This window comes from Castor canadensis, chromosome 19 (assembly GCF_047511655.1).
Source record: "Castor canadensis chromosome 19, mCasCan1.hap1v2, whole genome shotgun sequence".
In the NCBI taxonomy this organism is placed as follows: domain Eukaryota; kingdom Metazoa; phylum Chordata; class Mammalia; order Rodentia; family Castoridae; genus Castor; species Castor canadensis.
Window position 1 is genome coordinate 22680284 of NC_133404.1, and position 24243 is coordinate 22704526.

General features: G+C 39.6%; 1 protein-coding gene and 1 non-coding gene across 3 annotated transcripts in view; one reads left to right on the forward strand and one right to left on the reverse strand.

Moving 5' to 3' along the window:
• Positions 1 to 24243, reverse strand: part of Snurf (SNRPN upstream open reading frame) — an 80947-nt gene that overhangs the window by 16020 nt on the left and 40684 nt on the right. The window lies entirely within an intron of this gene.
• On the forward strand, positions 10220 to 10326 carry LOC141419367 (U6 spliceosomal RNA). Its single transcript, XR_012444142.1, has one exon. It is a non-coding gene; the product is annotated as a U6 spliceosomal RNA (small nuclear RNA).

Consider the following 24243-nt stretch of genomic DNA (forward strand, 5'->3'; position numbering starts at 1 on the left):
GATTATTATTTTTTTCTCCTATCTTCTACCTTTCTGTTCTGCTCTCTTTTCTCTCACTGCCTTCCTCATAATCTCCTCTTTGTTATACTGCATTAGGAAATGGGCTTTCATTCCCAGTACCAAAAAAAAAATGGAATGGAGGTTAAATTCCAAAGAACCCATGAGCGGCCTGAAAAACAATACAAGAGAATTTTCCATTTTGCTCAACCATCTCCTTAAAGACAATAACATGTCAATTAACAGACTTTATTCAGCATACCCTTCATTTGCTGAAAAAAAAAAAAAAGGTTACAGAAGTAGGGTGCCGGAGACTCATGCTTATAATCCTAGCTACTTGGGAGGCTGAGGCCCAAGGATGAAAATTCAAGGCCAGCCAGGATAAATAGTTTGTGAGACCCCCCCCCCATTTCCAAAATAACCAGAGTAAGTGAACTGGAGGGTTGGCTCAAGCAGTAGAGCACCTACTTTGCAAGTACTAAAGCCTGAGTTCAAACACCAGTCCCACCAAAAAAAAAGTAATGACTCATGCTACAACATGGAAAAACTCTGAAAACATTATGTTAAATGAAAAAAGTTCAAACCCAAAATGTTACCTATTATATAATTCTATTTATATGAAACATTCACAATTGGAAAACCCTTACAAATTAATGATTGTCTGGTAATGAGGAAGAATGAGTTACTAATGGTTGAAATTTTTTTTGAGACAGGGTCTTGATAGCCTAGAACATGTTATGTAGTCCAGGCAGACCTGGAACTGGCACTTTCGATCCCCTTGTCTTAGTTCTCAAAGTACTGGGATTACAGGTACAAAACACCATGCCAAACAAGAGATTTCTTTCATAATGAAAATGTTCTGAAAATAGGCAATAGGAGTAGTTGGAAAACACTGTGCATAGATTAACAAGAACTAAATTATGTATTTTAAGTGTGCAAATTTGGGATTGGAGGTGTGTATCAAGCTGTAGACCACCTGCTTTGCAAGACCAAAGCACTGAGGTCAAACCCCAGTCCTGGCAAAAAATAATAAAATCAAAAATAAAAATGTGAATTTGGGAATTGTTAGTTCAGTGTTAGAACTAAAGGAACACGAGGCTTAATGGAGTCCACCTCGAGCCACTGTCAAATCCATGCCTACCATAAGGCAAAATGTAGGACCAGTAGGCAAACAGTTAGTGACAACCAGAAGAAAATGGCCACAAAGCCATCAGATTTTTTTAGTACTGGGATTTAAAGCAGGGCTTTGGAACTTACAAGGTTGGTGCTCTACCACTTGAGACATACTCTCAACCTTTTTCTTAGCTTATTTATTTATTTTGGTGGTACAGGGGTTTGAACTTGGCCTCACACTTGCTAGGGAGGCACTCCACCAGACCTGTTTTAGTTATTTTTCTACTGCAGTCCTTCTATTCACACTTTCTGCTTAGCTGGGAAAACAGGCACACACCACCATGTCCAGCTTTTTATTGGTTGAAATAGTGAAAACAAAAAATAGGACACATACCCTGAGCACTGGAGCCAAGAAATCCCCCCCAAAACATCTCAAAGCCCTTGTTAATAGGCACAGCTGACAGGTTGTAGTCTTTTCCCTACATGTAGAATCTGTTCCACAGGAAGACAATCCAGGGGCAGCATGACAAGGGAGAGAAATATTTCCTGTAGAGCTCCTCTTTCAGTTTGAGTAGTGCCTTGGGGAAGACTCTCTTAAGAGCAGACTTCTTGTAAAATCCCAGGACAAGTGCAATAAGAGGTTAAGCATGGAAAGAAAACATATACTCTCAAGAATGCTTAACCTGGAATACAAGCAACAAAAAAGAGTATCCTCATCTATAGGCACTGTACACATTCTCACTGACTACATTTTAAGCAAGAGATTCCTGGATGCCAAACAAACCATGCCAAATCCCATCTGCTATCTAACATTTTCTACATAGTTAGAGGGGAGGATAAAAAGAAAAGCTTATTTTGTAACATGTGAAAATTACATGACACTCACATTTTAGTATCTACAAATAAAGGTCATTTGTTTATATATTGTCTAGGACTACAACTGCACAGTTGAGTAGTGGTGACAGCTAAAAGCTAAAAATGTCTGGTATTTGGCTACTGTGGTAATTTTGTATGTCGACACTGATAGCTTTAGTTCATAGATATTTGATCAAACACCAACCTGGACACTGCTTTGCTAGTATGTTATAGGTGGAATTAATGGTTAAATCACAGCTATAACCCTAGCTACTTGGAAGGCTGAGATCAGGAGGATTGTAGTTAAAGACTAGCCTGGACAAATACTTCACAAGACCCCATCTCCAAAATAACCAGAGCAAAAGGAACTAGAGGTATGGCTCAAGTGGTAGAGCACCTGCTTTGCAAGCACAAAGCCCTGAGTTCAAACACCAATCCCATCAAAAATAAATAGCTAAATCACTAGATTTAAATAAAGCAGATTACTGAACATAATGTTGGATGGCGTCACCCAATCATGTGAAAGAATAGTCCCTGAGGAAGATAACAGTCTTTTCTCTACACTGCATTTGGTCTAGAACGGAAACAAGTATTCCTTGGGTCTCCACTTGGCCCTGTGCATTTCATACTTGCAAGCCTCCCCAAGAACATATGTCAAGTGATTAAAATAAAATTGAGAGTGAGATATTGAAAGACCCTAATTATATACACATTGGTTAGTTCTGTTTCTCTGGAGAATGCTGACCAACAAAGAACTTGGAACCAATTATGGTTCAAGAGGAACAAATATTTACAATGAAGTATCTGAATTACTTCTTGGTTTTCTGCAATTGTTTGCTAATCTAACTAGATTCGAAAACATTAATAACTAATTTCCATTAATAGAGGAAAGATATCACATTGTGATGTAACAGCAGAGACACATAAAATATCATCACTCTATACTGAAAATACTGATTAGAAGCAAGGTTGACACCTTTTGTCAAACCAACAAGTATGAGATTGTTCCCTTCCATCAGATAGTTCTCTTACATCAGATGACAGAGAAAGAAGATTCAGGTCTGGCTTACAAATGGCTATGCTCAATGTATAGGCATCACCTGGAAGCAGACAGCTGTGGCATTACCTCACCTCTTTGAGAATCATTGAAGTTCAGTGGTGAAGACAAATCCCCCCACTTGGCAGAGCCTGGATCATTACACCTGATTGCTTATTTGTTGGAAGGAGAAAGGTACAGACATGTAATCATGTACAAATTTATGAGTTGGGGTGAATGTTCTGCAGCAAGAGACCTAAAAGGAACATGTTTGGAAAATTGGTGACAAGGAGCTGGGCACCAGTGACTCACACCTGTAATTCTTGCTACTCAGGAAGCAGAAATCAGGAGGATCTCAGTTTGATGCCAGCCTGGGCAAATAATTCATGAAACTCTATCTCAAAAAAAAAAAAAAAAACCTTCACAAAAAAGGACTGGTGGAGTAGCTCAAGGTGCAGGCCCTGGATCCAGTACCATAAAAGAAAAAGAAAATTGGTGATAAGGAAGTCCAGGAGGAAAGAGATTAATGGAAAGATATCTCTGCATCAACAAAATAAAGGTAAAGATCCTTGTTTCCCAAAGGATGATGTTAACAGAGGAAAGATTTTAATAATCACATTGACAGGATGACCCATTCTATGGAGGGCAGGGAGCCTCTGTCTCCAACAACCCTTCCCATTGCCAAATCAGTTCATGAATAAGGTGGCAATAGTGGCATGGATTTAGTCTATATATGGGATCAGCAATATGGACTTCCCATTCAGCAAGGCACATCAGACTACAGTTGCCACTAAGTGCCCAATCTGCATCATCAAAATCATGAGTCACCAACATGGCAACAATTCCTAGGTTGGTTCTGTTAGCTAACTGTATGTTGAATAAAATGGTCACTTCCATTCTAGAAGCAGCAGCATTTTGTTCTTACTGGAATAGACTCTTAATCTGGATTTTAAAAAATGTTCTTTCCTGCATACAGTGCTTCTGTTAAAACTACAATTAATGAACTTACAGAATGCCTTATCTAGCATCATGGTGCTCTTCACAGTAGTGTTTCTGATCAAGGAACTCATGTCATACAAAAGGATGTTTGGCAATGGGCTTATGTTTGTAGAAATCACTGGTCTTAACTCTGTTTCCCACCATCCTGAGGCACCTGACTTGAAAGAATTGTGGAATGGGCTTTTGAAGACACAGACAGCACCAGCTAAGTGGTAATACCTTGAAGGGCATGGCAAATTCTCAACAAGACACCATATTCTCTGAATCATAATCCAATATATGGTGGCATTTCTCCCATGGTCAGTATTAGCATGTCTATGAAACAAAGGGTGGAAATGGAAGTAGCTTGCACTCTCTATTACCCCTAGTGATTCACTAGCAAAAATTGTGCTTTCTGTTCCCACACCCATGACATTCTGTTTGCTTAGTGGACTTAATTTCGATTACAGTAATGCACCTGCCAGTAGATAAAACAGTGATTCCAATGAACTAGAAGTTAAGCTGCTGTTAGTAACTTTAGACTCATCATGTCTCTGAAACAACAGGCAAATAAGAGATGTATTATGGACTGACTGATATAATTCATCCTAATGACCAAGGGGGAAATTAGGCTACTATTTCACAAAGAAGTAAGGAAAATATATATTATATTATATATAAAATATCTATTAATATGAACATAAGTATAATGTATAATATAACCCATTTCAAATATATAAATATATATATATAAATATATGTATATGTACACATACATATGGAAAGAAAAGGAAAAGAAATATAATACAGAATATCCACTGGGGTGTCTCTTAGTTTTAACAATCCTTCTGAATAAAGTCAATTCATGACTACAAGTACAATAACACAATTTAGGCATGATCACAAATGATCCAGACCTTACTCCCTTCAAGAATGAAGATTTGGTGATAAGGGCAGAACAGGACCTGCCTGGAACTGAGGGAGAGAGGGGAGGAAAGGTAGGGGAGGGGAGCACAGTGGAAAATAACTCAAATAATGTATGCACATGTGAATAAATGAACAAAGAATGAAGGTTTAATCCAGATGCCAATGGATTACACCTGTAATCTTAGCTACTCGGGTCAGAGATTAGGAGTATTGCAGTTCAAGGCCATCCTGGGCAAATAGTTTGGGAAACCCTAGCTTGAAAAAATACATCATAGAAAAGAACTGGTGGAATGGGTTAAGATGTAGCCCCTGAGTTAAAACCCCAGTACCACAAAAAAAAAGGAATGAAGGTTTAGGTGCTGAAGGAGTAGTTCAATGGTACAGTGACTGCTTAGCATGTGTAAAGTCCTGGGTTTGATCCTAGAACCACAGTTAAAATAATTGTTTAATAACTCCACCACATAATCAGTACTTGCTGAAGGTAAAGAAAAAACAGCATTTGTAGTAGAAAAGGTACTTATATCAGCTATGATCATAAGCCCAGCATAATTGTCCTTTGTGTTTATTCCTAATGTTTTTATTGTTGTTTAGGTGGTCCTGGGGTTTAAACTCAGGACCTTGTGCCTGCTAGGCAGGTGGTCTGTACTTTTAGCCAAGCCCCAAGCCCTTTTTGCTTTGGTTATTGTTTTAATAGGGTCTTGTGCTTATTCTCTACCTGTATGGACCAGGATCCTATTTATGCTTCCCATTTAGGATGACAGACGTGCGCCACCACTCTCTGCTTTTTATTGATTGTGATTGGGTCTCACAAAATATTTTGTTTTTTTCACTACTGGGGTTTGAATTCAGTGCCTACACCTTGAGTCCCTCCACCAGCCCTTTTTTGTGATGGGTTGGTTTTGAGAAAAGGTCTTGTGAACTATTTGTGTGGGCAGACTTCAAACTGTGATCCTCCTAATCTCTGCCTTCTTAGTAGCCAGGATTACAGGCATGAGTCACCATCACCTAGCCTCCCACAAACCTTTTGCCCAGCTAGAATTATAAGCATGAGCCACCAATCCAGTTTATTCCTAATATTAATAAACACGTTTTGTATGCATGTATGTATATGATCAAAATGCCTTTCTTCTATTATTTACTATTTGATATATAAGATACACTGACTTTTTGTCATAGTATTTGGGTACTGTCAACTTTATATCATATTATTTCAGTAACAGGGTATCAATGAAGAGTGATATATGCAAACAAAAAAAACACAATGAAAGAAAAAATAACAAGAAAAAAACAACAAAAAAGAAAGATATATGTTATAGTTAATGCCTTTATATATTTATATTAAGTGTAGCTTAGGAGATGCATGCTAGAGCCAATGTTAACTGGCCTTGAACCACAAACACCCTGATCTCTGTGTCCTGAGTAGGTGGGATTATGGTCATGATCCACTTGACTGGTATATACTTATTCTTGATGCTCTGACACTTGGGGGCCTTATATACCATGGAAGAGAATGTCCCTCCCAAGGTTAGCTAATGGCTAAAGGTGGAAAAACTCGCCTCTGGCCCTTTCACATGTGAATTGATCAATCCTAGTCCTTAACCCCAGACTCCACCTTATTTAACTCTCAGGAGACAGTACTTACTCTGGCCTCAATCATCCTCTGACAGGTACCAAGTCAGTAGAAAACACCCTGTAGCCCAAACCCAGCCAGCATATTCAAACTAGCCAACCCCAGACTGTGATCTCAGACCTGCTTTGTCTTTCTCCATGAATTTCTAACAATTCCAAAGGGCTTTGGCCTAGATTTTCCTCTTACTCCTGTCTTCTGCTTCCTGAGGTGTGATATGCTATGGGATGACATGCCCCTTTTCTGGTGAAATGCTAATAAAAATCTTCTATCCACAACATGAGCCTGCCCATGTCATCACTCAGTCTCTACTATAAATTAAAAGCTGAGCACTGAACACCATATGAGTCAGCAATTGCACTTCTTGGAATATGCGTACAAAAACTGAAACATAATCACATACTACATTCACAGGAACACTAGTGACAATGTGCAAAAGTGGAAGTCACCCAAGTGTTCAGTGGCAGATGAGTAAACAAACATGGTATATTCACTTAATGAAATATTGTTCAGTCATGAAGAAGAAGGAAATCCCAACATATATTACACCATGGGTGAACCCTGAGGACATTATCCATAGTGGGGGCGGGGGAAAGCTTGTCACAAAAGGACTAATACTATATGATTTGACTTATTCGAGTATCCAGAGTTTAACAGGGGCTTCAAAGCTGTTTTTGCTGAGATGCACTGACTACTGACTTGGGCCAAAGAATTACTTAAAGGCAGGAAACAGATTATTACAGTGCCTCTATTCCATAGAAATGGAGGGAATAAATGAACAGCTTGAACAGCAGGGAAAATGTAACAGACTACAAAAGAGAAAAAAATTTTGGTTGTAGTCAGCTTGCAAGCTGGCCAATTTACTGTTTATTAATTAAACGGACATCTTTTCCCTCTTTGCCTACATGCTGGAGAGTTCAAGGTTAACTCCCTTTACTCTTCAATTAAACCAGGAAGTCTTCCACCCCTTATCTCTCTGACCACCAAACCAGTAAATCTGCCAACAAAGACATACAGCTATCAGACTGAAAAAAAGGAATGGAAGGATAAACCAGAGACAAATATGTTATTCTAAAAGAGGCACAGAGAGAAGTGCAGAGACAGCTCAAAACATCAGCATAGGCTTTATTGGGTAGAAGAAACCTGCCAAGGGTGTCCCCAGCAAGAGATCTGGAGCCCCCTGCTACTTGCAGACTGGGGATAGATATAGAAGGCTAGTGGAGAAGGCTCAGGAAGGTCACTGGGCAGGAAAATCCTCATTCAACTGTCTGACCCTCCTGAGATAATGGGTCATTCTTCAAGGTCAGGTGGGAAATTTCTAGTAAATAGAAATTTAGGCAAGGTAGAGTTTCCAGTAAGCCATGTGTGAGGGGGATAGGGGTTTGGTCCTAAAATGGTTGCCTATGTTCACCCTAACAACGTCTTTGGGGAAGTGGCTCCAGATACCTGGAAGACGGAGGCCAGCATCATTGCGCACATATGTCTCATCACACAGCCATGCTAAGCCTCTGTGCTCCCCTTTAAAGTGCAGACATTTTCTCTCAGGAGGTGGACAATGGAGATTTGAGAGGTTGACTCTCCCTGTCCTCCTCTTTGATGAATATTAAACCTTGTTTCCTGTTTCTCAAAACCCTGCTCTCAGGGTGAGGTGGCTCAAGTAGTAGAGCTCCTGCCTAGCAAGTATGAGGCCCTGAGTTCAAACCCCAGTATTGCCAAAAAAAATAAAAATGTTTTTCTTGTTATTTGTGCTTAGACCAGGGGACTGGTTTTTCTGTAACAAGTGTAGCCAAAAATCATAGAGACAGGTCAGGTCCTGGTGGCTCACAGCTGTAATCCTAGCTACTCAGGAGGCAGAGAGTAGAGGATCAAGGTTTGAAGCCAGCTTGGGAAAATAGTTCACGAGACCCCATCTTGAAAATAACCAACACAAAAAAGGGCCGGTGGAATGGCTCAAGTGGTAGAATGCCTGCCTAATAAGCATAAGGCTCTGAGTTCAAATCCCATCATAAGGCAGCTTACAGCTTTCTTGGGAGTTACAGGATTTTGCAGAATTTAGATCCCTAGGTATGCAGTCCCTTATCAGACACCTTTTTGTGCTCCTCCTAATATTCCTATTTGGGTCTTAAATAATATATCGCCACCCATTTCTCTTAGAAAACTTGCCTCCAACAGACCCTACTGCTCTGGCTGACTACCTACCTTTTCTTAACCTTCTCAGAGAACATGCAGACCAGATCCTGCCCCATCCTATAACAATTTGTGTTAAACCAGGGGATCTTGTTCTCCTAAAGGATCTTCTACCCTCTCCATTGGGACCTCGGTGGACAAGCCCTCATCTGGTCATTCTCACAACACCCACTGCTGTCAAGCTCAATGGGATCCCCAGTGGCGTCACCTCTCAAAGAACAGTTTAAAAAATGGAGAAGGGAATTGGATTACCCTTGAAACTGTCTAGGGAACAACATTTCACAGTGGTTCTCCTGGCTAATGCCCATCCTAATGCCTGTTTCTTGCTGTCCTATTCTTAAATTTCCTGCCTTGTATCATACTGCATGTCTGCCATTGCTAATCAAAAGTTTAACCAGTTGTACCTCCAGGGATACCAACCTACCAGGACACAGGAGTCTGAGGATCTTGCCCCATACAGCGCCCCCTGCCAGCAGGAATCAGCTAAGAGGCTGATGCTTTGCCCCAATTCCCGATCCTCAGCCCCTACTCTCATCATTATTAAAGAAAAAATGGGGGAATGATAGAATAATGATGTCGCCATTTTGTGAATTGGCCAAAATGGCAGCCCCGCCCCTTAACAGAAATTCCCCTGCTCTAAGACAGTCCTACCCCTACCAGAGATTACCACGCATGGGCCAACTTCCTTAACCTCCCCCTTCTATAAAAGCCATGCCTAGTGCAGAATCGCTGCTGCACCATCTTTTCCCCGGCCAGCCTGGTGGTTCGAGCTTGCTGTTAAACTTTGCTCTTTGACGTGAGACTTTTCTTGTGAGCTTTCTTTGTGAGTGGCCTTTTTCCTAACACCAAGTACTGCAAAAAATAAATAACAATTCAGAGACAGCAAGTACAATGGTGGTTGCCAAGGGCTGGAGAAATTTTCTTTAATGGGTACAGAGTTTTAGATTACAAGATGAAAAGAGTTCTTGAGATGGAAGGCTATGATTGTAGCACAACAACGTGAACGTACTTTGTTACTAGGCTAAACACTTAGAACCGTTAAGGTGGTAAATACCAATTACCAGAAAACCAGTCCCTTGGCCTCAATGCCAATTCACAATTTACAAATAACAAGAGCAGGGATTTTTTTGTGTGTGTGGGGCGGGGGGGTGGGGGGGGATGGGGGGGAGTGGGGGGTGGGGGGGTGGTTTGAACTCAGGGCCTACACCTGAGCCACTCTACCAGTCCCTCTTTTTTGTGTGAAGGGTTTTTTTGAGATAGAGTCTCACAAACTGTTTGCTGAGGCTGGCTTCCAACCACAGTCCTCCTGATCTCTGCCTCCTGAGTAGCTAGGATTACAGGCATGAGCCACCAGCACCTAGCTAAGAGCAGGGTTTTGAGGAAAAGAAAATGAGGCTTGTGATACATCAGATGAAGAAGAGAACAGGGAGAGTCAACCTCCCAAAGCAGTGCTGTCCCACTTCTGAGAGAAAATGTCAGCCTTTTAAAAGAGAGTTCAGGTGCTCACTTCGGCAGCACATATACTAAAATTGGAATGGTACAGAGAAGATTAGCATGGCGCCTGTGCAAGGATGACACGCAAATTCATGAAGTGTTTCATATTTTTGAGATAAGGGCATAGTTTCTGCCTGGTAGTGAGGGGGTGGAGAGGAAGGGAAGGGGTGAGGGGGAAGGGAGGGGGCAGGGGGAAGGGGGTAGAAATGACCCAAATATTGTATGCACATATAAATAAAAGAAAAAAAAAGAGTTCAGGGGCTCAACTTGACTGCGTGATCAGATGCATGGCCACCATGACCACTGGCCTTGATTCTCCAGGTGTGTGGCACCACTTCAGTGAAGCTGTATGTCTTGGCTGGCAGCCTTACTGCTCTGGCGGTCAATAAGAGATAAGGAGTAGGAAACTTCCTGGTCTAATTCCTGGTCTAATTCCAATTAAGGAATCAGTGCTCCTTAGCAGCATTGTTTGAAAATTCATCCATCTTGAGGAAATTGAGGTGTCAGCCAACCTGGCTTTGTAGTTCTCTTGACCACTAATAAATCCGTATACAAAAAGGGCAAATACTGGACATAGTTCCAAAAAAACCCCCATTATTAAAGCCTAAAATTAGAAACACCTTTATAAAGCAGATTCAGAGGGAATAAGTAACTTCAAAAGCATGGACTATTGAGAAGACCACATGCCTGGAGCCAGTAGAAATAGTCATTTTTGTCTCTATTTAAGCAGAAGGCCCTGGCCAAAAATAAGACTTTGCTTCTGCCAGAAGTGCCTGGAAGAGCTTTAATGCCAGATAGGCAAACATGCATTAAGAATTCCTTCTTAAACTGGACACCTGGTGGCTCACACCTATAATCCTAGCTACTCAGGAGACAGAGATCAGGAGGACTGAAGTTTGAAGTCAGCCCCAGGAAAATAGTTTGGAAGACCCTATCTCAAAAAAACCCATCAGGATAAAGGGCTGGTGGAGTGACTCAGGGTGTAAGCTCTGAGTTCAAACCCCAGTACCATAAAATAAAAGAGTCCTTTCTTTAAATGTCTTTGCTATAACCCCAGCATTCACTACATTTTTATGTCTTGCATGAATCTTTCTCCAGGATGCAAGGACCAATGTAGAGAGTTGTGCTGACTTTTTGGTAACCCCAAGGAATTAATTTTGGTTCTGTGCATTGCTTTATAAGTTATGAAAAAACATTTATTTTTGCATCACCAATTATTTCCTTCTTTTTTTTGTGTGTGGAACTGGGGTTTGAACTCTGGGCCTTACACTTGCTAGGTAAGCACTCTACTAATTGAGCCACACCTCTAGTATGGTGGTATTTTTTTCATTAGCAATGAATTCTGTTGATAATTGAAAATAAGTAAACCAAATGTGGTGGCCCATGCTTCTAATAACAGCATTCAGGGAGGGCTGAGGCAGGAACCTGAGGCACGAGGCTGAAGGAGAAGGATTTACAGTTCAAAGGCAGCCTGGGCTACATAGTGACATTCTGTAACAACAGAAAAGGTCTGGGGGCATAAGTTAGACACAGAGTGCTTTTGTAGCATATGTAAGGCACAGGAACATTCTTCAGCACAAGAAACAAACAACAAAAGTAAAATACTTCTTTGGTTGGGACCGTTATCATCACTTGTCCATTGTTCCAAACTTGTACGGTGTTCAAATCTCATTTTCTTCTTGCCAAGATTCTGGTTACCAGTTACTCTCACAATTCAACACCATTATTCTTACCAGATGTCAGGAGTCTGGGTGCTCTGAACGCTAACAATTGGCCTGCCTTAGCTCCCAACTCTGAATGCCAAACAATATAAGACTTTCCCTGATTTTTGCATACAAGCTTTTCATGAAATCATGAGCCACTCTGCCAGCCACACAACTATTTAAGACATAAAAATATTTTTAGCTCCCAAGCTATAATATATAACACATAACCTATTTGGTCACAGGCTGTACTTGGCCAATACCCTTGTATAAATGTATAGAGACTGAGTTGCTTTCTAAATGTTTTTTCATGATCCTCAGCTGTTTTTTAAGTTAGCTAGCAGACTTATAAGACCACCCTGATGAATGTCCATCAATTCAAGCCATGTGTCCTCCATCCTGGGGGTCTACCTATTTGTTGGACCTTGTATTGGTCCATTTTTAGTTGTTACAACAAAATACCTGCAGAGGCTAATTATATAGAAAAAGAGATTTATTTATTTATGTATTTATTTTTGTGGTAGTGGGGATTTCAACCCAGGACCATGCACTTGTTAGGCAAGAGATTTACCACTTGCACTGGGCTCCTATCTCCAAAACAGGTTTTGGAGGCTGAAAGCCCAAACAGATTAGTGCAAATTAGTGCAAGGCTCCTAATGCAGATGACAGAAGGAAGAGATTATATCACAAAACAGACCACTAAAGAGAAAGTGGGTGGGTTGAAGCTCTGGCCTTTGTAATAATCCTTTTATGAGAATAAAAGGTCCCAGGAGACATTACTTAATCCCTTTACAAATCATGTCTCCTGCTGACCTTGGATCTCCTCCTAGGTTCCACCTCTTAAAGGAGCCATCAGCTGCTGATGCAGTGGAGCCTTGGTATCTTGGTATCCAAGGAGACCACCATTCTGAAAATGTATGAATGCTTAGGATACATATAGTTCAGGACTCTTTTTTTTTTCTGAACACTAATTTTTTTCAAAGTAAATGCTTCAGGCCCCAGGGGCCACTCAGCTAAGAGCATGGAGGGGGTGCCAAGAGGCAAGGGGCATGGATGAGCAAAGACTCCCTTTGTGGTGGACCTTCCGCTGGCTCCCAAGATCCAACTACAAGGTTTTTAACTTCAGCAACTTTAATATACACTATTGGAGGTAGAATTTCCACAGCTGCTGGCACCAGACTAGTTAGTACTCTTAAATTACTCAAATTTAACTATTCCACATGTACTGGAGTTTGTTTAGAGTATTAAGTTGCTGTCACAGTAACTTAATTTTGTGACATTACTGTCACAAAAATTATTGTTGTAAATGTTAATATTGCTCAACAAAAATCTTGACCTTCATTCTTTTTACAGATTGTGGATGTTCGAGTCTTTTTTCCCCTAATGCTACCCTTTAAAACTTTTCACTTTATCTTTTAAATCAAGCACATTGCACACCCTTTATAGCTTAGGAGAATTACAATAACTTATAGCTGGGTTTAAGATACTCTTTGCTTTGTGGGAAACACACAATGATTTAAACAGAACTGCGAATAATGTGGGACTGACTGAGAGCTTTTCCCCATCAACTGAGCTGCATAATAAGAACACAGAAATTATTTTTGAAATTTCTTTTGATTTACTTTTATTTCTGACAATGCTTGGTCAAAACTGAGTGTATTAAATCCACAAATAAGGCAGGCTTAGAGTATAGTACAAATAAATAGAAAAACGGTATGTATGGAGACACATCCATATCAGTCGGCCAAGTGCAACAGTGCACATACTAGTTGGGGGTTAAATATGAACCTTACATTTGTCCACGGTAACATACTCCTGTATATCCATATTTGTAAATGAAATCAGTCAGCCTTCTGTGATTCATACTGACATGTAGCCCTTGAGTTTTGTGTAGGAAGTGACAGGAAAAGTGGACACGGGACAGTCTGTATCTTTACAGGCGTTCAGAGCATCATCATTTTTTAGAACATTTTATTCAGGTTTCTATTGGTATCCCTCACCCCTCATTTTGTTGGACGCTAGATGGTGCTGTCAGCATATGAATTACTGATTGCTCCAAAAAAAAAAAAAAAAAAAAAAAAAAAAAAAGTACCTCTCTTGGGACTCCCATTTTTGTTGGACGCTAGATGGCGCTGTGAGCACATGGGTTACTGATTTCCCAAAAGCAAATACTTCAGAAATGTGGGTTTAAGGCAAACAAACAAACAAACAAACAAAAAAGCAACCTCTGCTAGAGGCGGAATTGTCTCTTCCAAGGAAAGTTTAGGGTCTGACTCAGCATCTTTCACAGGGAGGTCTAACTAGATCATAAAGAAGTTCTACTATGCTAATAAATTTTTGTGGCTATTTTTCCTGAAACTTAGGCTGTCTCATTTCACTGACCCCATAATTTCCTTTTCCCTGTGTAGGATCTTCCCTTAAACCTCATATAATTTTTTTCTTCAAAATACATGACTCAGTGGGACACCGATAGCTCATGCCGCTAATCCTCAGGAGGCAGAAATCAAGAGGATTATGGGTCCCGAGCCAGCACAGGCAAATAGTTTGTGAGTTCCTATCTCAAAAATATCCAAAGCAAAAAAGGGGTGGTGTGGCTCAAGCATGAGCCCCTGAGTTCAAGCCCCAGTAGCACAAGAAAAAAAAATAAGATTCCCAAATTCCCGTTTATGTTATACCAGCTATGTTTTTTTGTTTTGTTTTGTTTTTAGTGGCAGTGGGGTTTGAATTTAGAGCCTCACACTTTCTATACAGGTGCTCTCAGCTTGAGCCATTCTGCAAGCCCTTTTTTGTGCTAGATATTTCTATAGATTCTCTCTCTCTTTTTTTTTTTTTTGTGTTGGGCATTTTCATGATAGGACCTTGGTAACTATTTGCCCTCTTGGCCTCTGCCTCCCAAGTAGCTAGGATTATAGGCATTGTAAATAAAAATATACACACGCATGACACACAACAACAATGACAAAACACTGCTAATATTCAAATACAATGACGGAATTAAAATTATTTATATTCTCCTTGTGATGTCTGGATTTTTTTCTTTTTACTTCTCTACATTCCCTGGTCTGTATCTGAATACTGATCTTCCTTTGTCTACCCTATCTCCAGTTTGCAGGGTTTTCAGGTAATTCTTTGCATGTTCAATCATTGAAGGATCATTTAAATAGCTGTTACAGCCAGGTACCAGTGACTCACACCTTCAATCCTAGCTACTTGGGAAGCTGTCAGGAGGAGGATTGAGTTTTGAGACCACCTCAGTGGCCTCAAATAGTTCAAGATACCCATCTCCAAAATAAACAGTGAAATGGACTGGAGGTGTGGCTCAAGTGTCAGAGTGCCTGCTTTGCAAGTGTGAAGCTGTAAGTTAAAACCCAATCTCACCAAAAATAAATGCTTTTTGCATGATCATGAATCTTGTGGATTTCCACAGAGAGATGCATATACCTTACTAATGTGATTTGGAGTGTTTTAGTTGACTGAAACTATAATCTGATTTGATTTAATCTGCCTGTTTGACTGAATATTTGCTTGGATGATACCTTAAAGAAATTTATCTTTGTTTTTCATTTTTCCATTCCTTATATATTAAAGATTAACCTTAAAGCTAAATACCTATACTTGTATCAGAATCCAACCTTTGCTCAACTTCTCTAATCTAAACTACCATCATTTTCACCTAAATTATTGCCTTCTGCTCCTCCTCCTAAACCTCCATATAAATAATTTGATAAGATAAATAAAAAGTATGGGTTGGACTGGGTAGGCAAATAAAATATTCCTAGTACCAAGAAAGTAATACAAAAAGATATGAATTAGGAAGCTTTGAAAACATTATGGGATAAAATGTGGGCAGAAATGGCAACATGGCAATAGGTATGGAACCAAGAGTGGGTTGAGGACAGTGTGCAAGAAGAGACAGAAATCTTTTTGTTTGTTTGTTTATGGTGGCACTAGGGTTTGAACTCAGGGCCTCACCACACTTGCTAGACAGGTGCTCTACCACTTAAGTCACTCCACCAGCCCAGGGACAGCAATCTTAACTTTGAGAATCAAAGAATTACAAAAAAAGCATAAAGATTTTTTTTCTGTGATTGACATAAAGTACTGGAAATGTGCTAATGTCCTTTCTCCAAGCAGTTTTCTTTCCTTTTATTGTGCTTTCTTTCTCTCTTTTTGTGTGTGTGTGGTAAGGGAGTTTGAAATTAAAGACTCACCCTCACCCTTGCTGAGCAGATTCTCTAATACTTGAGCCATGTCCCAGCCCTTTTTGCTTTTAGTTCCTTTTTGGATGGGTCTCATACTTTTATCTGGAACAGGCCTCCTACCACAACCCTCCTATCTATGACCTCCAGCATAGTGTGTACCACTATACCCATCTTATGGATTGACATGGGGTCTCTCCACCTTTTTGCCCTGCCTGTTCTATAACAGTGTTCCTCCTCATTTCCACCTCCCCAGTATATGGGATTATAGGTTCGGGCCACTGCTCAGAGTCTAATAAACCACACACATACCATGAACTTGGAGGCATCAGAAAAGGAAAAATAAAGTTTAAATTGCCTCATTCTTATTCCCACAAAACCTTATGTCAGACATGCTAGTATTTATTAAAAAATGCTCTTTTCAGCTTTCAAATTGCTGAGTCTAGGGTTCTACTTCATCAAGGATGGGCTCAAGAGGACTTCCAATGAAGGTGACAGAGGTTTTTGAGGACATTTTTACCATTTAACATATTAAAAAACCTAAACACAGTAATAGAAAATTCTCTTCTTCACTGTATCCTGAAGTTTTATTTTCTTTATTTGTCTGTTTGTTTTGGTGGGACTAGGGCTTGAACTCAGGGCTTCATGCTTGCAAAGCACATGTTCTACAGCTTAAGCCACAGTGCTAGTCCTATCCTGAGGTTTTATATTCTCTCTAACCTTGAGAAGAAGATGATATATTTGCCTGAATTATGCTCAATATTACGTTTATGAATTTCATCTAGTTTTTTACATATACAGTTTTTATTGTTGCATTATTGTATAATGAACTCATCTACTACTATTTATTTACTCTTTCCAGGTAACTATTTACAATCTTTGGTTGTACTAATATTATTATAAATACGCAACTTTTCCTTAATGGCACACAAACTTTTCTGTACTTTATCCTACAGAGAAGAATGGCTGGTGTGTAAGATGTGCAGTGCTGTAGGCAAAACTACATAGCTTTCTGAAGCAGTTGTGATATTTAATATCCCCATGAGCAACATTTGAATATATGTGTCAATTCTACCAAGTGCAGACTCTTGAGAGATATGAACCTATATAAATCAAGATAAATGTACTTGGGTTTTCATAGAAGTAGTGTTAGTGACAATTGAAGAGTGGACAAAACCCAGTAAGCATATCTAGAAAAGATTCAAGAATTATAATGGTATAGACACACACATATAAATATAGTGAATGTATACATACATAGATGTAAACACATATATAATATGTATACATATTCAGTGATATATATTATGTACATAATGATAGGTGTCTGGTAGTGGAAATGAACAAAAGAGGTTTATAGACAACACCATGGATGAACACCGAAGATATAATATTATATGAAAAAGACAAAATAGTCTATACAGTTAAGGATAAGTAAAACTATGTGAGCAGTTCCCCTATTGTTTAAATATATTAATACATCAAGGAGTAAAACTATGAAGAACATGATGGAGGATTCTTGTCTGCTGGTAAAGAAGGTCAAGATTGGGAAGGGGTACCAGTAGTTTTGAGATAGCCACAGATAACCTATTCCCTGATTTGGGTATTAGCTTTGCATGTTCGTAAAGTATCACTGTTTTCTGCTATTTTCCTACGTAGATTACAGGAATTTTTTTTTAAATGAAAAGAAGAAAAACGTTTAGGTTCCAGGCAATATATCTGAAAACTATGGGTTTCATGACATTGAAACCATAAAGTTAGATTGTGAATGGCTAACTTAATAATCCAGTTCTACTTCTTCCATCATGAGTTTCAACAAGGTGAATAGCTTTTTTTCATTTGAGATAGGGTCTCACTATGTAGCCCAGCCTGGAAAGAACTTGCCATCCTCTGCCTCTTTAGTGCTGGAAGTACCAGCATGTGCCTACATGGTAAGCTTCCTCAATCATTTGTATCACATTTCATCATCTCTAAAATGGAATATTCAATGGAAAGAAAGAACAATTAGCAATAAAGTATAGGTACTCAAGAGATGCTGAGTTATGCTAGGAACATTTACATCTTCTCTTATATTTAATTTCCAGCAATCTCAGGCTCTTACCAAGAGAGAAAGTTTCAGTGGACCTAAGAGTGCTACAGAGAATTTGCCAACCTGGTTGTGTACTCCTCTTTTTCAGCATTGGCCATTTGACTAGAAACTGGAAAACAAGGAGCAGGTCCTGTACCTCAGTTATGACATAATAGGCACAGGAACAACATAAGTTCATTTACAAAGCCCAAAGCTGCTAGCTTCCTTTTGGCATTCAGCTCCTCTCTCTGGCTGGACCTCTTCAGTCACAGTATGGCATAAAGGAACTAACACTACTTCAGCCTACATTACAGGATACTCATGCTTTAGATTTCTGTATCAAAATAGCTCCTACTCTTTTAACTGGAAAACAAGTTAGGCCCTTCTTCAATTTATAGAAGGGATACTGTGCCTGAATACAGATCAAATGGACTCTGCAACTATTCTTCAGGAACATATTCATGCAAGAAACTCCTCAAAGATCCCATGGTTTTCAAGAAATAAACACATGCACCTGCATCTTCACAAATTCCCTTAGGAGCCTGGGGGATACTCTCCTCACCTGCTTAATGTCAACCTTCTTGAACATGGCTGCAAATGAAGTCTTTGCAAAGTTGAACTTGCAGGTTCAGTTGCATAGACTCTGGGTCAGATATGATGCTGTAGTAAGGTGAGCCTGTCAGAAAAGCCTTGGGTGACTAGAATAATGGTGCTATCCTTAGCGATATTCCAGTTCCAAGACTTGTGAGAATCCCACTAGCAAATCATACAATATCTCTGGGCCATCAACTGGATGTTCTGTGGTGGGAGCAAAAGACAAAATTTCTCCACAGAACACTTTATTCTCTTTAGTTTGAAAAGCTGTGGATTGAACCCAGGATCTCACACAAGCTGGGCAAATAATCCAACACAAAGGCACACTCCAATCACAGGGGAATACTCTTTAAATACTTTCACTATTTGGAAGTGGATAGCACCTGATTCACTTCTCAGAACAAACCTTAAGCTGCAGCTGACTTAGGACACAAGCACAAAGCATTGGCCATCCAAATGCTCTCTGAGTCAAGCTTTGCTTCTGGCACTTGAGATTTGGAAAACAATGTAGGCCAGTAATTATAAGGAACACATGGATTACCATGGATTCTGATTTAGTAGGCTTTGGAATGAGTCTATCTGATCCTCTACCAGTCCCACAGCACTTAAGGTAATTTGAGTATGTAGAACACTTGTTTGTATATTCAAACTGTGATTCACCACCATGTTTACCACTGATTTGGCAAACTTCAGTGATTTTCCTCTATTCCTCGTTAGGGAACTTCAGTCCCATCAAGGGCTACTTATTTTCTCAGTTCTCAGATCAACACAGACAATTGTGTGAAATGCAAATTCACATGCACCAAAATCGACCTTGTGATTTATAACCCTAAGGTTTAAGATTGTATTGTGGCTTGAGCAGGGCTAAACTGGTCAGGTATATGCCTAGCAAGTGTGAGGCCTTAAGTACAAACCTCAGTACCACCAAAACCAAAAATGTAGATTTAAACTTGTTCTCAGTGTTTTAACAACTCCCAGGCTATTCTAATTCACACTTAATTGGGAGGAATAAATGGCTTTTGTCAGAGGGATAGAGTGGAGACAGGCAAAACCATTCAAGCAAAGCAAACATGGAAAAACAATTGAGTTCTTGAAATATAAGTAAGTGCTTGGGAAAAATGAAAACATTTCTGATTGAAGAAAGTTTTAAAAGCATCTATATAGAAGGGGTATTAGAGTAAATAGAGTGTATGCAAGTGGCTAGAGATATGGGAAATTTCTATGTATGTATTTATATGAGAGAAAGTACCTTCAGCATCTGTTGACAAGGCCAGTGAAACCTGTGAATGGAAATTCTGGTGAAGTGTCATGTTCATGGAATTTTGACTTCTAGTTTCCATTCTCATATCTTGAAGTTGAGAATCACACAGAAATTATATATAACTATATAGTTATACATATAGTTATATACATACAGATATATGAAGTTCTTCAAAACACAAGTGTACAAATCTAGAAGTCACATAAAACGTGTTGCATTCCATGGCAAGAGGAGATAAATAGGTATGAGGAAACCTTTTATAAAAACTCAAATTCCTGACATAGTTATAAAACACTTACCTAGTACGCACAAAACAATTGTTTCAATTCCCAGAAGTACAAAAACAACACAGAAAATTTCTTCACACTGACAAAGATCCTTTGCATTACATAGGCTCCAGAACTTTTAGCTAGGACTATTGGAGCACTTTCCAGTTTTAGCAAAGAAACTGCTAACTCCAGTGAGCAAGAATCTCCTTCCAGATATCTGATTAAAAGTCTTCCATGACCACCATCCCCAGGTGATATTTGATAACTCTCACCTGTGTTCAGCAAGCATTCTCTTTATTGCTTAATAATTTTTCATCCACTATGTCACCTATCTGCTCCTGCTCTATAAATTCCCACTTCCCTATGCTGTATTTGAGTTGAGCCCAATCTCTCTCCCCAAAGGCATACTCTGTTGCAGTGGTCTTTTCACCTATCCTGATGGTTAGCTGTACTATGGTTTAAGAAGTACCTTTCAATAATTTTTAATTTTTTTTTTGGTGTACTTGGGTTTGAACTCAAGGCCTTACATTTCCCAGGCAGGTGCTCTACCACTTGAGAAACTCTGCCAGCCCTGATTATTTTTTAAATAATGTTCACATATGCACAGGAAACCCAAACAAGCACCTATATATTGACATTTTACTCTCAAGTCCATATGATTCTTTAAGATGAAGTGTGTGACACTGTGGAAAATATGCTCTTAAAAGCCCTTATCTCTGGTCTCTATCATGAGAGAGAGTTTAGTAGAAATATGGTAGAATGGTATTCTGAAAAGGAATCTTTGTATACGTCTATTTGTGCACAATATTTAAAAGAAATTTATATAAATAAAAAGAAATAAAGTCTGCCATGAAACCTACTGAAAAAGGTTTCAAGTGTACTCACAAATATAATAAAACACCTTGACAAGGTTTTAAAAGCATGGCTTATGGATGATTTCTGTAATCATAGAATTATCACCAAATTATCTTCATTTAGTTTTATATAACAGCAAATGCTCTGCTAAAATCACATTTATAAAGCCAGATACAATGGACACCATTGAAATATTAACAAAGCAAGTTGTTTCCTTTTTATTTATTTTTTATATAAGATTTATTGAAAGAATGGTAAAATTATGGAAAGAAATGTAGATAAAGCACTTAAGGTTTTTAATAATGAAATATATCTGTGGCTATACGTTTGTCTTAAAATACTTTGGGAAACACTTTATACATTTTGATATCTAGTGTACAAATTTTTTTTTGTGTGTGGGGCTGTTGTTTGAACTCAGGGCTTGCACTTGCAAGTAGGTACCTTACAGCTTAAACCACGCCTCAGTCCATTTTGCTTTTGTTATATGGAGATGGGGTCTCCGGAAGTATTTGCTCGGGTTGGCCTCCAAACGCTATACTCCTGATCTCAGCCTCCCAAGGAGCTAGAATTGCAGGGGTGAGCCAACGGCGCCCGATGGGTACACATTTTAATATTCCTGAGTACTCTGTCTTAAAAATTAACATTAAATTTCTATTGCAGTTTGACTTTTACAATCTCTATATATTATGTTTGTATATACGGGAAGTTGTATGTTTTACCATCTGTATTATATTATGGTACACTGTTAAGAAGGCACATGCAAATTCATGTTTTAAAAAACTAAACTCTGCCATGCCTGTGCATAGTCGTGCAAGCTGGTAATCACAGTACTCACGAGGCAGAGACAAGAGATCTAACAGTTTGAGGTTAGACTGGGCTACAGAGGGAGACCGTACCTCAAAAAAGCAAAAAGAATCTAAATTCTAAATATAAAAAGACCAAAAAGCCCCAAAACGTCACTCTCCTGGAAGGACGGAAACGGAAACTAGGACAAGTGCCTGGTCCACACCTATGCCCCTCCTACCGACTCCAATGCAGACGGGGCGATAGGGGCCCTGCCGGCCACCGTTAGGCACACCCATCACGTCTCTTTCCGAGAGCTGCTCGCAGGGAGATCGGCGCTGCCTGATGACGTATTTCCGGTCGACGGGTAAATCAAGGAGATAACCTAGTTATCCACCAGCTCCGACGGCGCTGCTCTAGTTTGAAGGTAGTGTCACACTGAGCGACATTTTTAGCGGAAATATTAGTTTGTCAAACAGGCTATTCTGGCCAGAAAAAACAATTCGGAATTACTATATTCTTAAATTCAGCTCCTCAGAGGCGGGCGCTATTGGATCACTCCTGTATTTGTAGCGACTCATGGGGGAGAGATCAGGAGGATCGGCGGTTCTAAGCCAGTCTAGGCAAATAGTTCCGGAGAACCCTATCTCAAAAAACCCATCACAAAAAAGGACTGGTGGAGTTATGGCAGGAAGGCAGGGAGGGGGAAAGGAGATAACAAGAGATGAGTGCTACAGTGAAACAAAGAAAAACCGGATTTGAGGAATGTCACCTGCGGTGAAACTTGGGATGGGTCACCTCGCCCCAGAAGTTAAAGTGGCCAGTGAAATATGTGACCATGTATGGGACAAGCTGTATCCCCCATTTCTGTAACCTGCTCTAAATGGTGTATAAAGAAGGCCCCCTTTGTTCTTGGGGCTCAGCCTTTGGATGAGACTCCCTTGAGTCGCTGCTGGCCTGCTTAATAAACTTGCTTCCCAAAAGCTTTGATATCCCATCTATCTGTCTGAGATGTCATGCAACAGAGTGGCTCAAGGTGTAGGCCTAGACCCTGTGTTCAAATCCCAGAACCGCAAAAAAAAAAAAAAAAGAACTAAAGCTCCTCGAGACAATCTAGGAATTATAGTACTATAAGGTAAAGTCTACCGTAAGATACCTTTTTTTTGTGTGTGGCTATATTGCGGTTTGAACTCAGGACCACCATGCTGTCTAGGGAGGCGCTTAACCACTTGAGCCACTGCAGTAGCCGCATACATTCTTTTAAGAAGTGTTTGATTCAGCCGGGTGCATGATGGCTCACGCCTGTAATTCTAGCAGAGATCAGGAGGATACCGGTTAACAGCTAGCCAGGGCAAATAGTTCCAGAGATCCTATCTGGAAAATACCCAACATAAAAAAGGGCTGATGGATTAAAAGGAATTGAATAATTGATTGAGGAAAATTTATGACACTAGATTTCAAAGGAAGATTTTTGTTTCTTCTATTGTATTTAATGTGAATTTTGACCTTCAAAAACTTAGCACATAGTACATCCTTTGCTGGCTGCTGTTACCTAATTCAATTGCAATTATATAGCCTAGCTAGTACATACAGAGAATGAAATGAAGCAATCAAAGTTTGAATTTTTTCTCCCATGTTGGGGATTGAAGCCAGGGCTTCACTGAGGTCCAGTTATGAAATCATAATGGTATTGTGCTTTCTCTTTCCTATTTCTCTTGTCTCTTTCCCTTTGTTTTTCTTTTTCTTTCTTTTCATTTTAGGACAGGGCCCTCTTAAAATGTCCAAACTCCTCCAACTATTAAGAAAACTTGCCATTGTGCCAGTTAGCAAATGAAACGTTTAAAAAAACTACCCACCTCTATTTTCACAAGGGCCAGTGAGTAATGAATTCAATCTGAGAAGTAACAGCATGTTACATGGCCTTGTACCTCAACTAAGGGAATAATACAATGTTAAAAGATACCTTCAAATAGTGATGTTATGTTCAATATTTTAAAATATTAGCGTATCAATTTTCTGCTGAGCCACTTCACCAGCCCTTTATGTGATGGGTATTTTCGAGATAGGGTCTCTCGAATTATTTGTTCTGGCTGGCTTCCAACCTCGATCCTCCTGATCTCTGCCTCCTGAATAGTTAGGATTACAGGCATGAGCCACTGGTGCCTGACTCTGCTGATATTTTTAATACAAAGAACTTCACTTTGATTCATATATTAAAGAAAAATGAATTGCAAGTTGGTGTGGGGCTGTAGGTCAGTGATAGAGCACTTTGCTAGCATGTGTGAGGCCCTGGGTTT